Source organism: Balaenoptera physalus (assembly GCF_965194825.1).
Source record: "Balaenoptera physalus genome assembly, chromosome: 8".
In the NCBI taxonomy this organism is placed as follows: Eukaryota; Metazoa; Chordata; class Mammalia; order Artiodactyla; family Balaenopteridae; genus Balaenoptera; species Balaenoptera physalus.
In genome coordinates this window covers 89,164,351-89,178,998 of record NC_138887.1, presented here as the reverse complement: position 1 = coordinate 89,178,998, position 14,648 = coordinate 89,164,351, and the positions used below count along the sequence as shown (strand labels likewise).

The 14,648-nt window shown below is 37.4% G+C and overlaps 1 protein-coding gene across 1 annotated transcript in view; it reads right to left on the bottom strand.

The window, feature by feature from the left end:
• Positions 1-1,199: 1,199 nt before the first annotated feature.
• MDFIC (MyoD family inhibitor domain containing) overlaps positions 1,200-14,648 on the bottom strand; it is a gene marked incomplete at its 5' end in the record, with an annotated part of 118,498 nt that continues 105,049 nt past the window's right edge. Inside the window, 1 exon segment of the mRNA XM_082472464.1 lies at positions 1,200-14,625.

The window sequence follows — 14,648 nt, the reverse complement described above, 5'->3', positions numbered from 1 at the left end:
TAACAATAGGAAATTAAAGGCTATGTTATTCTATTTTGAGTTACCATATTTCTTAAAAGACAAATTATTTTTTTACATATTTTTCAGATTTCTAAATGGTAAAATGCTTTCACTGGATTCAGAGCTTTATTCAAACATTACTTCTTATTTTTTAATTGTTTTATTTGGGATCCACAGATATTTATGACTGGTCTGAAAAAATGTTCATTTTTAAATATTTATAGAACTGATACATTTAAAAATTAAGCATACTGATTCCCCATCTCTCCTGCCTCCATGGTCCCCACCTCCCAGAAAACTGGGTCTAGATTCTGGGTAATTGGTAGACTTGGTAGACCTGATAATAATATTTTATATATGGCAAGTATGTAAGTATTTTAAGGTCATCAGGTTATTAGGGCATGGAAGAAAGTTCTGAGGTTGGAAGTACATTGAATAGTTGCTCTTCTAATAGAAAAATTCTATTGATTTAAACCCAGCTCAAAAATAATCCTAAACTTTAGGTGTCAGTTTATAACCTTATAAAAGGCTTATATGCATTTCCACAATTCTGTATAAATTACTTTTTTTTTTAAACTGGAAGTTTGTACCTTTTGACCACCTTTGCCCATTTTGCCCACTCTCCACCCCCTGCCTCAGGCTACAACCAATCTGTTCTCTTCTGTATCTATGAATTCAAGTTTGCTTTTTTTTTTTTTTTTTGGGTTTCGTTTTGTCAGATTCCACAAACTGGTGAGATCATACAGGATGTCTTTCTCTTTCTGGCTTATTTCACTTAGCGTAATGCCCTCAAGTTCCACCCATGTTGTTTGATGGCTAAATAATATTCCGTTTTTGTACGTGTGTGTGTGTGTGAGATATATATTTGAAAAAAATTTACATATAAATATATATGTGATATATATATATATAGCACATTTTCTTTATCCATTATTTCATTGATGAACACAGGTTTTTTCCATGTCTTACCTATTGTAAACAATGCTACAGTGAACATGAAGGTGCAGGTATCTTTTCAAGTTAGTATTTTTGTTTCCTTCAGATAAATACTAAGAATTGGAATTGCTGGATCATATGCTAGTTCTATTATTAATTTTGGGGGGGAACCTCCATACTGTTTTCCATAGTGGCTGAAGCAATTTACATTCACACCAAGAGTGCACAGCGTTCCCTTTTCTCCACATTCTCACCAACACTTGTTGTTTTTTTTTTTTTAATTTTTATTTATTTATTTATTTATTTATTTTTAATTTATGGCTATGTTGGGTCTTCGTTTCTGTGCGAGGGCTTTCTCTAGTTGTGGCAAGTGGGGGCCACTCTTCATCGCTGTGCGCGGGCCTCTCACTATCGCGGCCTCTCTTGTTGCGGAGCACAGGCTCCAGACACGCAGGCTCAGTAATTGTGGCTCACGGGCCCAGCTGCTCTGCGGCATGTGGGATCTTCCCAGACCAGGGCTCGAACCCGTGTCCCCTGCATTAGCAGGCAGACTCTCAACCACTGCGCCACCAGGGAAGCCCAACACTTGTTATTTATCTTTTTGATTATAGCCATTCTAACAGGTGTGAGGTAATATGTTATTGAAGTTTTGATTTCCCTAATGATTAGTGATATTGAGCATCTTTTCATGTACCCGTTGGCCATCTGCTTGTCTTCTTCAGGAAAATGTTTATTCAGATCCTCTGCCCATGTTTTAATCAAATTCTTGGGGCTTTTTTGCATTTTGAGGTTTTTTTTCTTTGGTTGGTTGGTTTTTTGCTTTTCAGTTGTATAAATTAGTTTTTATTATGTTATAGTTGCTTCCAGTCAAGCGGTCAAGGTAGCATTTTAAGTTCATCCTTTGAGGTTCCCCATGCTCAAAATACATAGCAATGTGGAAAACAAAATATAATTTTTAGAAAAAGAAACTATATATATATGTATATGTATATATATATATACACACACACACACACACATACACACACTTTTATACACACACACATATATAGCTTCCTTTGTGTATCTGAGCTCATAGCAAGCTGAATGGCTCTGTGGAATAGACTACTGGAACAGGTACACATAGTATAAGTAAAGCTGAGGCTGGGGGCGTGCTGGGCTCTGCACCCAGATCAGGTCAAGACAACAGGAGGTTCACTTACTGTGATGTAATGAATATTACATCAGCCTCAGTTCTTAAAACAAAGGTTTGGGATATTGTTTCCTATCCTTGCCCCCTGCTCCCACTGTGCTTTGAGAGGACAATGAAAATAGCTGCTTTGGATCACTAAGGGCTGTGATTTAAAAGACGACACATACTTTGAGAGACTGGAGGGAGGGAACTCAGATTTGAAGCCAGGCCTGAACCCAAACCAAATATCGGCTCAGTTAATCAATTTGAAATATCCCCAGTTGGGAGCAGCTAGTCATCAGCCTAAGACCTGATTCTGACAAGGTGGCCCTAGGGGACCAGATGGAACAACTCAAAAATTCTTAGACAGTAGGGAAGAAGACCTGGAACTTAGAGAGAAAAAAAAATTAAAGTGCATTCAAGAAGAAGATTCAGGATAAATATTCAAAACACATGAGAAACTGCCACTAAGAAAGACCACAAACAAAATACAAATTTAGAAAATGAATTCACATCAAATAAATATAATTGAACAACTTGACAATAACTTAAAAAGTTTGGTTCATTCAATAAGTAACCCCGGGAAAATAATTATTCAAGAAATAAAAACTTGTTCTACCTTTCCTGTTAATGACCATTAATAGGAAAATATTTAATGTCTATGAAATTATTTAAACTTGTTTGTTGGGAGACAATCCTCCATGGCACCGCTCACATTTCTGCATGTCCTGCAAGAATGTTTGTGTAATGAATAGCCTTGGAAGATAGAGATCGTATCTCCCTCTGGAGCTAGGCCATGTTTGTTTACTCTCCAGTATAATAAACATAATATCTTCCTCCAGGGAAAAAGTATAGCTGGTTTGCTCACAGCTGATTAATAAAGATTTGGGTTCACTAAGCTTGGGTCACTCAATCTTCTGCATATGCAGGCATTGCCTGTTCTTCTTTGTGTTATCCTGTGGGAGTTGGAGTTCAGGAAATTCGTATAAATGCTGATACTCTGGATGTTGCTCTCGCTGTTAAAAAGTTCTTTGTTTCTAACAAAGGTGTCTGTTGTCTACCAGCATCCATGAAATTGTGGCAAGCTAGATTTAACTTGCAAATAGACTAAAGTCTCAGACCCTTCACAGCTGCGGACATCGTTAAAAAGTTGAACTAAGTCTCTATAGAATGATGTGGAAAGATCTCTGAGACATACTGTGAAGGGCAAAACAGAACAAGAATGTATATACGAATACACGCATACCACGTAGAGTATAAGCCCATATTTGAGCCCAACATACACAAATAGAATGTAAATATTTAAAGAGAATTCTGGACGAATATACAGAAAATAATTTTTAAAAGATTACTTATCTACTGGAAGAGAAGTATGATAGGCATTTGAGTTAAAGGTGGGTAGGGCAATGAATAGGGTGCTATGGAGAAAAGTTCAAGCAGTTGGCTTATGATCTATTCAGTCTCCTTTGGAGTGGGGAGAACCCCTGGGTAAAAGAAAATGAGGAAAAGTGAATTGATCTAATCTCCTTATCAGCTGGACTTACATGTAAATAGACTAATAATATTTGCTGGAAGAAAGTGACCTTATTCACAGAATTCTCTCAGCAAGATGCCCCTGACTAAAGGATTACTATAGTAAATAAATCCGGGATCTATGTATGGATTTATAAGGCATGACTCTTGGAGAATGTCCCATAAATTATAGAATTCTCTTGGGTGTAAAATGGAGATGTTTCATAACTTATATGTTCCTGATTGTGTCAGGTAACACTGTAAAACCTTTTTTGGAGGCCTTATGTTATTTGGGGCTGGAGATAGGATGTCTATTGCGGGAGGAATGACTTGGAAAGCTATGTGGAAGTCCCAGACCTCTCGTTTCATCTGTGTTTCTTTTCGAGGACATCCTTAAAATTATTTATAAAGCTTGATACTGGGTGAGATATCAGATTTGTATGAGTCTGCTTTAATAATCCAGTACTTTACTCCTCAACCCACTATTCTCCTGACCTTCTCTACCCAATGTATTTTGATTGTTCTTGACAAAAATCATCAAAAATTCAATGAACTCTTTTCAAAGTCCTCTTATATATTTGCCTAATGAAAATTATCATTTGCTTCTTTTTCTGTGACTGTTTCTTGAATTCTATTACATAGTTTCTTCCTGGCATTTTTCTACTTTTCTAGTAACTCATCATTTAATGAGCATTTACGTTATCCTAGGTACTCTGCATACATTTCCTATTTATAATACTCATAACACCCCTGTGATCTAAATGTTATCTCTGTTTTACAAAGGAGCTCATGAAAATCAAAGAATGCAATCATCTGCTCAAATTCAAATAGAGCCTAGATTAAACCCAAGCCTTTATGATCCCAAAGCCTGGGCACTAACACTTCTTTCCCCATCTTCTCTCTAACCCTTAAATGTTATTTTCCAAAACTTCTTTTCTTGTACTTTCACTCTTGCTCCAAATTTGTGTTTCTTAAACTTTTCTGGGTCAAGGAATATTTTGAGAGTTTGATGAAAGCTTTGAACTTATTTCTCAGAAAAGTTTATCTAAAAATAAATACAAATATATTTCATACTTTTTATAGGTTTACTGTGAAATCTGACCATGTCAAGAGGTGCTGGTCTGTGTGTTTACTCTAGTGATCTCATTAAGTTGAGGAGCTTCAACTAGCACCTATTTGTGGTTATCTCTTATAGCAAATACATCTGGTGCCCTGACTCACATTTGCTAAGTGACACCTCTGTTTTCAGCTATGAATGGGGCTGATAGTTCCGCGGGGCTTCTACCTATCTCATGCTGACCAAATCTGGCATCAAGTAACCCCTTACTGGCTTTCTGCACCAGAGTCTCTAGTTTAGACCTGTGAGAGTTAGGTGGGCCAGAGCAAGCACAGCTTGGAAGTGTGGGTGTCGATACCCTCGGGGAATGTCGGCCAATGGAATAGAATGTTATAGATTAATGCCCTGGCCTCTTGTCCTCAGATACACATTTCTGGGAAACATTCTGTGCCGTTCTTAGCTGGTACTGGCAGAATTGAGGCCCACTGCCCACAGTGACAACCCCAGTAACACCTTTAAATTGGTTTTTCCTCTTCGCCTGTGTCTCTCCCCCTGATCCCTCAATCCTGCTCTCTGGATCACCTCCCAAATAAACTAAACAAGTTCTTGCTTCAGACTCTACTTTCAGAGCAATGCTATCCAAGCTAAAATAACTCTCAAATTTACTTTTCTTGTCCTGACTTCTTTTTTGAGCTCCCGTTCCCGATGTCAGGCTGCCTGGTTATTCCATGCATATGCGACCCTTATTCTTAGCACATTACATTCATCAAACTTTCTTTATATTGGTTACTGACATGGTCATAAGGCGGTTCAGGATAAAACCTTTGGTGTCATCCTTGACTCTTTCCTCTTCCTCATTCTCATATCCTCTTACTAAGTCCCATATATTCAATCATCAGTTTATCTCCTGAATGTCTCATCCCCCATCCTTTAACCCCTCTACCATAGACCTAGGAGCCTTAAGTATTGGACCATCGTTGACCTCTCTATAACAACAGACCAGCATATCTGGTCTCGCTTTCTTCCTTCTCTCTCCCTCATTTCCAGTATCTTCCCATCTATTTGCCTAAATGACCTCTCTAAAACACAAATCTGAAACTGCCTTTTCCTGCTTAAAATTATGGCAAATAGAATAAGATCTGAATTATTTGGCATAGCATAAAAAACAATTTAGCCACAGCTTGTATTCTCAGTCTCATCTAACACCCTGTCGCTCCCACGTAAGTTGTTTCTTAGCCACTTGAACATCCTCTGGTCTCACTAGGACGTGCACGCTCTTCGCAGCTTCGTGTATTTGTAGATGCTGTTGCTTCTGCTTGAACTGTCCTCCCTCCTCTCCTCGTCTGCCTGGGAAATGTGAAATCATCTTTCAAGAACTGGCTCAAATGATATTTCCAACCTAATTCTCGTTCCTCCCAAACCTTGGTCTTCTGCAGTCCCAAACAGTTTTCACATTTCTCTAAATCTCACAATGCATTTTCATAATGTCTTCCCATCTTTGTTTCCCTCGGTCTACCGTGTGCTCTGGAAATGCAGGAGGCAACTCTGATTTAGCTTGTCTTCCCAGTGCATAGTAGAAAGTGGCCACTTAAAGGTGCGTGCCGAGGGACTTCCCAGGTGGCGCAGTGGTTAAGAATCCGCCTGCCAATGCAGGGGACACGGGTTCGAGCCCTGGTGGGGGGAAGGTCCCACGTGCTTTGGAGCAACTAAGCCCGTGCGCCACAACTACAGAGCCTGCACTCTAGAACCCACGAGCCACAACTACTGAAACCTGTGCGCCTAGAACCCGTTCTCCGCAACAAGAGAAACCACTGCAGTGAGAAGCCCGTGCACTGCAACGAAGACCCAACACAGCCGTAAATTAATTAGTTAACTAATTAATTTTAAAGAAGGTGTGCTGAACTTAGCTGAATGGTACTAAGAACGTCGAGAGAGATTGAAGAGAAGCACAGGGGTAAGAGGATGATGGGCTGAGGAGAGGATATTATAAACAGGCAATTTGGAGGAAGCAGTGAAGAATGATGAATGAAATTGGAATTTGAATATAAAAGGAAAGTCAGAAGAAGAAAAACGTCTGCAGATAGAATGCAAAGAGAAGAGAGATACAGATGATACAGACAGCTGTTCAGGGCTGTTGCTGTAGTTTAAAAAAATATCCTCCAGGTTATTAGCGCTAAATTTCCTAAGTACTGTTATTGTTTATACAAACTGTGGTACTCTCAGGGTTAATTTAATTTCAGATTTCAATTTATTCTTTAAAAGTTTTCTATGTGAAGACAACATGTACAAAGTAATGTTAAATGATTTAAATGATCATTTCTATTTTGAAAATATTTTACATTCTGGAATTTCCCTTTGAGAATCTGGATGGTCCAGGCTTCTATATCAGAATGTTGAGTATCACTCTGAGTATCTCGTATTTTTCCTGATATAAAAGCCAGAGGTGGAGCCCAATGAGCAGTGGTATCGGGCTGCCAAAAAGTCTCTGAAATTTTCACAAATGTAAAACTAGACATGCTTTCATCATACAAGTAAGTTCAGCAGAACTTGATTTGATTTATAGTGTTAATTCCCCTTGCTAGACTATATCGAGCAAGTAGAAAAGATTTGAAACTTTTTTTGATTTTAATATAGAAGATATGTTGGAGAGATACCAGACCTATTAGACTGTCCGAGATTTCTGAATTCATATGAAAAAGGATTTCTCATAGTTCTAATAAAAAGAACTTCCCCTATGAGTGCAGCATTCTTTGTTGCTGTCTTGCAGTGACATGATATTCTTTGTGCCACGATACGATGTTCCGTGAATCCTTTTTTTTTTTTTTTGATACACTGTCAATGGTCTCTGTTACTATTTTCTTAATACAGTATGATTGTATTTTTCTGTTCTCTTCCTATCCATGTCTTCTGTTTAGCTGGGCTATTTTGCCATGAGTTTTTCCTTTTAGAAGGAGACAACTAGGATTCTAATGCTTGTAATATAGTCAGATTTTGCTAGAGAAGAGTCAGCAAACCTTCAAAACAGTTATTCTGGTTAATCTTCCAGGATATATAGGTGATTACATCAAACAAGGAGATACACACACAAACACACACACACGTATATATTTTTATCAACACAACATAAAAAGCTTACTTCTGGGATTACTTTATACTTAAATCATATTTTTATACTTAGCTTATGTGACTGTGATAGAAATTTGTATTTGTAGCTGAATTGGAAGCAATCAGAAGATACAAAAGGCAAACTGAAAAATGATATAAACTGTTTCTAGACTAACTGAATACTATTGATATGTTGCACATATAAACTTAGATATTGTATGATTTTTATTTTTCCTTGATGAAGTTCAATATAGGTTATTAATATTTCTTCTGTCAGTTTTTTTTAAATACACATATACCAGTTTCTCCCATTACCTTGTAGGAGTTTCTAGACCATAAACTATCCCTGAGAATTGATTCCACACTCCCTCAAATAAGACTTTTCATAAGCCCGGTCCTTTAAAAATACAACATTTCATATATTTCTCAGACTACATGTCAAATCAGTATCATGCAAACATAATACTTTTACTACTTTCTTAGAGCATGGTGTTGAGAGGAAAAAATTTAATATATCTGTGCTACATCTACATTAATGCAGTGGTGCAATATTGAAACTGCTCTTATCTGCCACATTTCTCAAATGAAAGCAGCAGCTAAATTTTATGGTAGTTAAACTGTGAAACTTGCACACAATCTTGCCTGTGTGGATGTGGCCCTTTGGTATTATTAAGGCAGTAGTCTTTATTTTGTATCTTAGACTTTAAAAGTTGCTGTGGATATAAGAAACCTATCATGTGGTCATGTCTACACCATAAAATCTTTCCAAAGTATGCAGCAAATTTTTGATAGAATTCATAGGACTTTCAAGAAATTAGAGCAAAACTTTGCCTGGCATTTCCGAAGTTGGCTGTAGAGAAGACTGTGGTCTACCTAGGCTCCCAAAGACCATAGACATAGACTTATCAATAGTTCTTGAGTGGATTGGGAATAATCTACCAATTGTTTGCATCTCCTGCTGTCTACCTTATAATCTTATATCTCACACACAAGGAAAGTGTAAATTCCACCATTTGAACCAAAAATGCCTACAATTAAGTGCTTTGAGATAAATATGGTCTCTATTAGAGTTTAGTTAAACCTTTCAGAGAAATTTACCATTAAGCTGAAAAGGGGGCTGCAGATAAACCACTTCCCATGCAAATGTGTTTAAATGGCTTAGAAAGGGATTCTGTTTTAAATATTCTTATACCTTTATGTAAATTGAGTATGCTAGCATCCTTGCTGTGATGCTGATAAACTCCTCTATCATCTACAGTCAACAATATCTTTTCTTTAGCTGTCCTGATTAAATGAGAGACGTTCACTATTGGCAAATCCCCCCTGGAGTAACTTGAGCTCATGTGTGCCTAACCACAATACCAGTAATGACATGATTCTGAGGGAATTTGAAACCCTACCTCAACAAATTTATTTCTGTTTTTCAACATATATTCAAAGCAATACTTTGGCATTGTAATGCGATTCTTGACAGGGCTAAGGTAAATTCATCATGCTAAACTGAAATGTTTCTGGCAGATGTCTACTCTGTAGCAATCAAATTGTGTGTGCTGTAATATATGACAACCACAGTGCTACTTCTAGTTGTAAAACTTACAAGTATAATTCTTTATTAATGCAAACGTGGAATGTAATTATGCAGTGTATTATCCCACCATATTTTTCATTTAGAAAAACTTTTTGAAGACAATCTGCCATCTTCCAAATGACAGGAAATTTTGAGTGAATATAGAAAGAATACAACTTTTTTGTCACAAATATATGCAGGCATTTGATACTTTTCAAAATCAGACACTTGTTGAAAATTAAGAAAGCATAAAAGTAACATGTTTTCTCTCATTAAATATGAACTTTACTCCCCATGGAAATAGTCATTTGTCTCAGGCAGATACTCTTCTTTAAAGAAGAAATGATTAAAATGCCAATACTATGCACTGAAATATTTTAAAAATAGATATGTTTTGAGCTAGCCTCTGACTAATTACTAGTACCACCTATATACTTCAGTACAATTTATCATATTTTAGGTCAAAGAACCTAAACAACAAAAAGCTTTGTTTAAAGGAAAATGTAATCTAAATAAATGGCAACCTTTTGACATCATAATATATGAAAAGCCTTAGCATATGACTCCTTTTATTCTATGATGTGATCTCTGAAAACAAAAACACTCAAGGAATCAAAATAAACATTTTAAGAATCTAGCCAATTTAAGCTTTGGTTTGGATTTCCATTGCCTTGTCTTCCATACTTTCAATAATTAATAAATATTTTCATGGACAGATAAAAGCCCTCAGTTCATATTTTATGATCTAGTTGCCAGATGCAAGTCAAACTTCCACCTGGGCAGCTGTATTGCGATTCCCTTCAAGTACCAGCCTCCACCACCAGGGACAAGTGGCTTCCTTTTGCCCTGGTGATTCTCCTTCTCCTTTATGATCCTTAGGACACACCTATATTTTAAAGACCTCCTTGAAAATTCGTTAGTATTTGCAACGTGAATTTAAGTATTTACATTTTAACGTAATTATTTTGTAAAAAAACAGAATTTAATTCTATGATCCTTTTGCAAATTTTTTGCGAAGAATAAAATAGTTAAAGCAGGTTTGGGTCACTTCATTAGTTAGAACTAAGGAAACAATGTATTAGGTAATGTATGACCTAAGACATGATGGGAACTGGACTTACTCACTAAGCCGATTAAAGAATTATTCATGTAACCAGTCAGTAATCAGTAACTGGTTAGGGATCTGTCGATTTAGTTAAAAACAACCCATCCCTTGTGTGCGTAGCCCAGTGAAAATTTCCCCTCTCTTTCAGTTTTTATGCTCGTAATTTTCATCCAGTGTGTTGTAGTAATACAAATCCAATTCTGCACGTTGTTATTCATGATATACATATACATATATGTTCATTTATTTATTCATTTGTTCACTTATTAATTCAGTAAATATATAAATGAACACCTCTTATATGCCAGGCACTCTGGAGATCCTTTGTCCATGTCTCTTTGCTTCTGTTTTTCTCTCACTTCTCCCTGTCAACCCCTGGCTTACATCCATTAGCATACATCCCTAGCATACTAGGGAAGTGGAAAGTTTTACTCTAGCATTTTTCTCACTGGTTCACCCACCTGAACACTATGTATACTACCATTCCCATCATGTAAACCCTAAATGGAATTCTGACAAAGTTTCCTAATATTGGTGAAACTGTTTACAAGTACTTTCAGATTCATTAACTCACTAGTGAAGACATGACACTGGTGGCCTGAAACATGTATATACTTTAACATTTCTATGAATTTGACTTTGATTTAACATTCATACAGTTGGTTTTGTATGCAAACACAGGGCACATTTAACATGTTCATTCACCTGGAATAGTCTTTCAATTCTCTTTCAGAAATGTGTTTAATTCAGTCCCTCCCCATGGCGCCCCCCACCCCCACCAATCCGTTTCTACAGTCAATGCCTTAGGTCAGGCCCTCACCATCTTTTGTGCAGATGAACACACAATCTTTTAACTCCCGACCCACGTTCATCCTCAGTCCCCTCTAACCCATCATTCCTCTGCTGCCCCAATAAAATTATATCAAAATATAAATTTGATCTTGCCATTTCCTTGGTTTAAGTCCTCAGAAGGCTTCACTTTGCCTACAGGTCAGAGTTCAGAAGACTTCAGCAAAGCAGTTAAAGTGCTGCCTTGTTGGACTCAGTTCTGCTTCTTCCCATAATCACCAACTCTGTCCTTTCCAACATTACTGCAACTTCAGAATGCACCAGTAACTACTTACTTTCTCCGAATCCCAGTTCAAAATTACCTCTTCTAGGAAAACTTCCTGGCTCTCCTGGGGAGCATTAGTCAGCCTCCATTTCTCCCCTCTCTTAGCAATTATACTGTCTCTATTATAACTCTTTAATTCTATCAAATTAATCTGCATTCTCTCTCTAAACTGAGAATTCGTAAATGGACATCTTGCTATCCCTATTCCCAGCACAGGGTCTGGAACAAACAGGTTATCAGTAAAGTCTCCTTGACTAACAGGATGAATATTGAGGCATCAATTAAAATGTTGTCAGTTTACCAACTTGGGGGTTGAACTGGAGGACCAAGGTTGATACTGGACCTACTTTAGCTTAGAACTGTTTGACTCTGAAGGCATACAGATGTCATATTCAATTGTTTTATTACCACTGGTTACATTCACATAGAGTCCCCAGATAGGACATTTCTGGAGGGATTCATTTCCAGGCTAAGGTTTCTATTGTGGGTCTGCTTATGTCAATAATGTTGAATCATTTTAGGTTGTAGGGAAAGAGGAAAACCTCATTATCTCTAGGGATCCTAAAGCTTTATAAACTCAATAAACTTTGGACCATTCATGGTAATGATACCCTCTTTCTTTCCGTCTCCCACCCTCAGCTTGTTATAGTCTCAAATATTAGCATGGAGAGGTGTGATCCTTGAACCTGAAGTTGTCAAGTACATTTCTGGAGTGTCTAGTGTAGTTCTTGCGATATTAGATTAGACTGTCCATGTTAGAGACAGACATCTAAGAGACCACCAGGATTTACGTTACTTTGATAAATCTTAGAAACACATGATAACAGTATTGGATTCAGACAACGTGTGCATTTGCACACACACAAACTCACTTTTACTCATTAGTCAGAGTACTGGCAGGAAACAGATGGCTCACTCAAAGGGCTAAATTGAAGAGCATTTAATAAAAGGGACGGTTTACAGAGGAACAATCAGTTGAAAGGTAACAAAACAGGGATTTTTGAAGTGCCAGGGACCAGCAGAGGTGGGAAATATTACTTCCCCATGCCGGAGGGGGCAAGATCACGGAGCTGTAACTATGGGACAGGGGTCACTGCACAAGATCACCTTATATGGAGGAATGGAGTTGTTAAAAAATCACTGCCTGGCAGGAAGGGGGCCTAGGAGCACAGTGGGAATTAGTACCTTGACCTCTCTCTCCTCCCACCTTCTGATTTCCCTTTAGTGCTTGCCATCAGCCAAAGCCAATTAGAAATCAGAAAGCAAGGGATCCTGGCACAATGCAGGCAGAGACAGAGAACAGATCTGCAGGGACCTACGGAGAATGACCAGCAAACAGTCTTATGAAGAACATCTAACTCTTGACTCCTCATCCATCTAGGGAAAAAAAAAAGACTCATTGATAAGTAGGAACAGGACAGTGAAATACTGTGAGTTGATTGACTCTGGGGTCAATGTGTATAATAAGAAATAAGTAGCACATATAAGTATCTTCAGATAAGTAGCTATGATTTTCAGTCTCCCTTGGAGCCCATGCCAGGATATCTGCTGAAGGTAGGAAAGATGGGAAACAAGGAACAAGGCAGGTAAGAATTCAGATCCCAACTTCCTCACTCCAGTTTCAATCAGAGACGTTGTAGCTGAATCTCTTTATTATATTAAGTTATAGATAAGATTGCTTAAAAAAATAATACCTTTCTAATGGAAAGACCTGGGAATAGAAATCAGGTTTCCTACATTCTATCAGGAACTGTGTGGCTTTAGGAAGTGAACTTAAGCAGTCTGTCGCAGTTTTTTCATCTGTAAAATGGAGGTAAAAATGTATTTCTTGGATAAATCATAGGGTTGTGAAGATCAAATGAGAAAATGTATATGGTTTCCTTTTGAAAAGTTAAACAAGCTCTACAAACGTCAGGCCCTATCACTTTTGGATACTATCTTATAAAGCTGGTCCCTGAGTATAAGCTTGCCAATCATCACATCCTATCCTCTCTTTTGGGCTATCTTTCCTCTACACATGGAGCACTTCACTCAACTCCAACTGAAACATCACATACAAAGAAAAGATAAGCAGTAAGAAAATCCAAATGTGTTGGCAATACCGCTGCATGTTAAAAAGAAAGAACTAGATTCAGGTTGAACTCCGTTTTCGTGGTGCATAACTCCCCTTTCCATAGGTCCTATTAACTTCAAAGGGAGCTCCATGCATGTAAATGATTATATTTATTGGATGCACCAACTCCTTCTTATCCTCTGGGCACAATTAGAAATATCATAGAAAAATGAATGTAGAGACTTGGATCCATGTTTGATATTCTATGGGAAATTTCCCATAGTTACAGATGTTAAAAATCCTGCCCAATGGTCCAGTTACAAATTTGTAGTATTTCTTCTTCTGTCATCCCTAGAATTATTTTTTCTCCGATTTTAGAATATTGTTTTTTACATTAAAGGAAAAATATTCTCTTTAGGTCCAGATAAGCTAGTGATAAAATCTGGGCTTGTTGTACAACTTGGTATTGTAATACAAATTTAGACTGCAAACCCGTCTCTCTTCCAAGGAACTATTAGCACTTCCCTGAGAGTATATCATTAATACTTACAGCAATCCTGTTCCCACTTCAAGTTCACTCTGAGAACTGCTGGTTGAGACAGTGTCTAGGAACTAAATTCCTGGGTGTCCAGTTTAATATTACATTTCACTAAACCACACTGTAATTTCAGCATTTGTTGTAAATTCAGGCCATTATCAATATTCTTGTTATCTAGTTGTAAACTCGGGTTTTTTTCCAGTTGAAATTGCCACAGTTAGTGGAAATGGATGGTAGGTATATAGAGAACTGTACTTTTCATGATGATTTATTGTTTGTTCTTTTTAAATTTTTAAATTTTTAAATGTCTCGTGGTTCTTGGTAAAACTGTCTCTAGAACTAATTCTGACAAACAACTTAATATCTTCACCCGGTCTTATCAGTGAATATAAGGGCCTTGCAAGTGTTACAGGCATGGCTTCTCGGCTATGCTATGTATATTATACACCCAAGAGGGCAGGTCAACTCTTTAAGTTGTAAGTGACAAAAG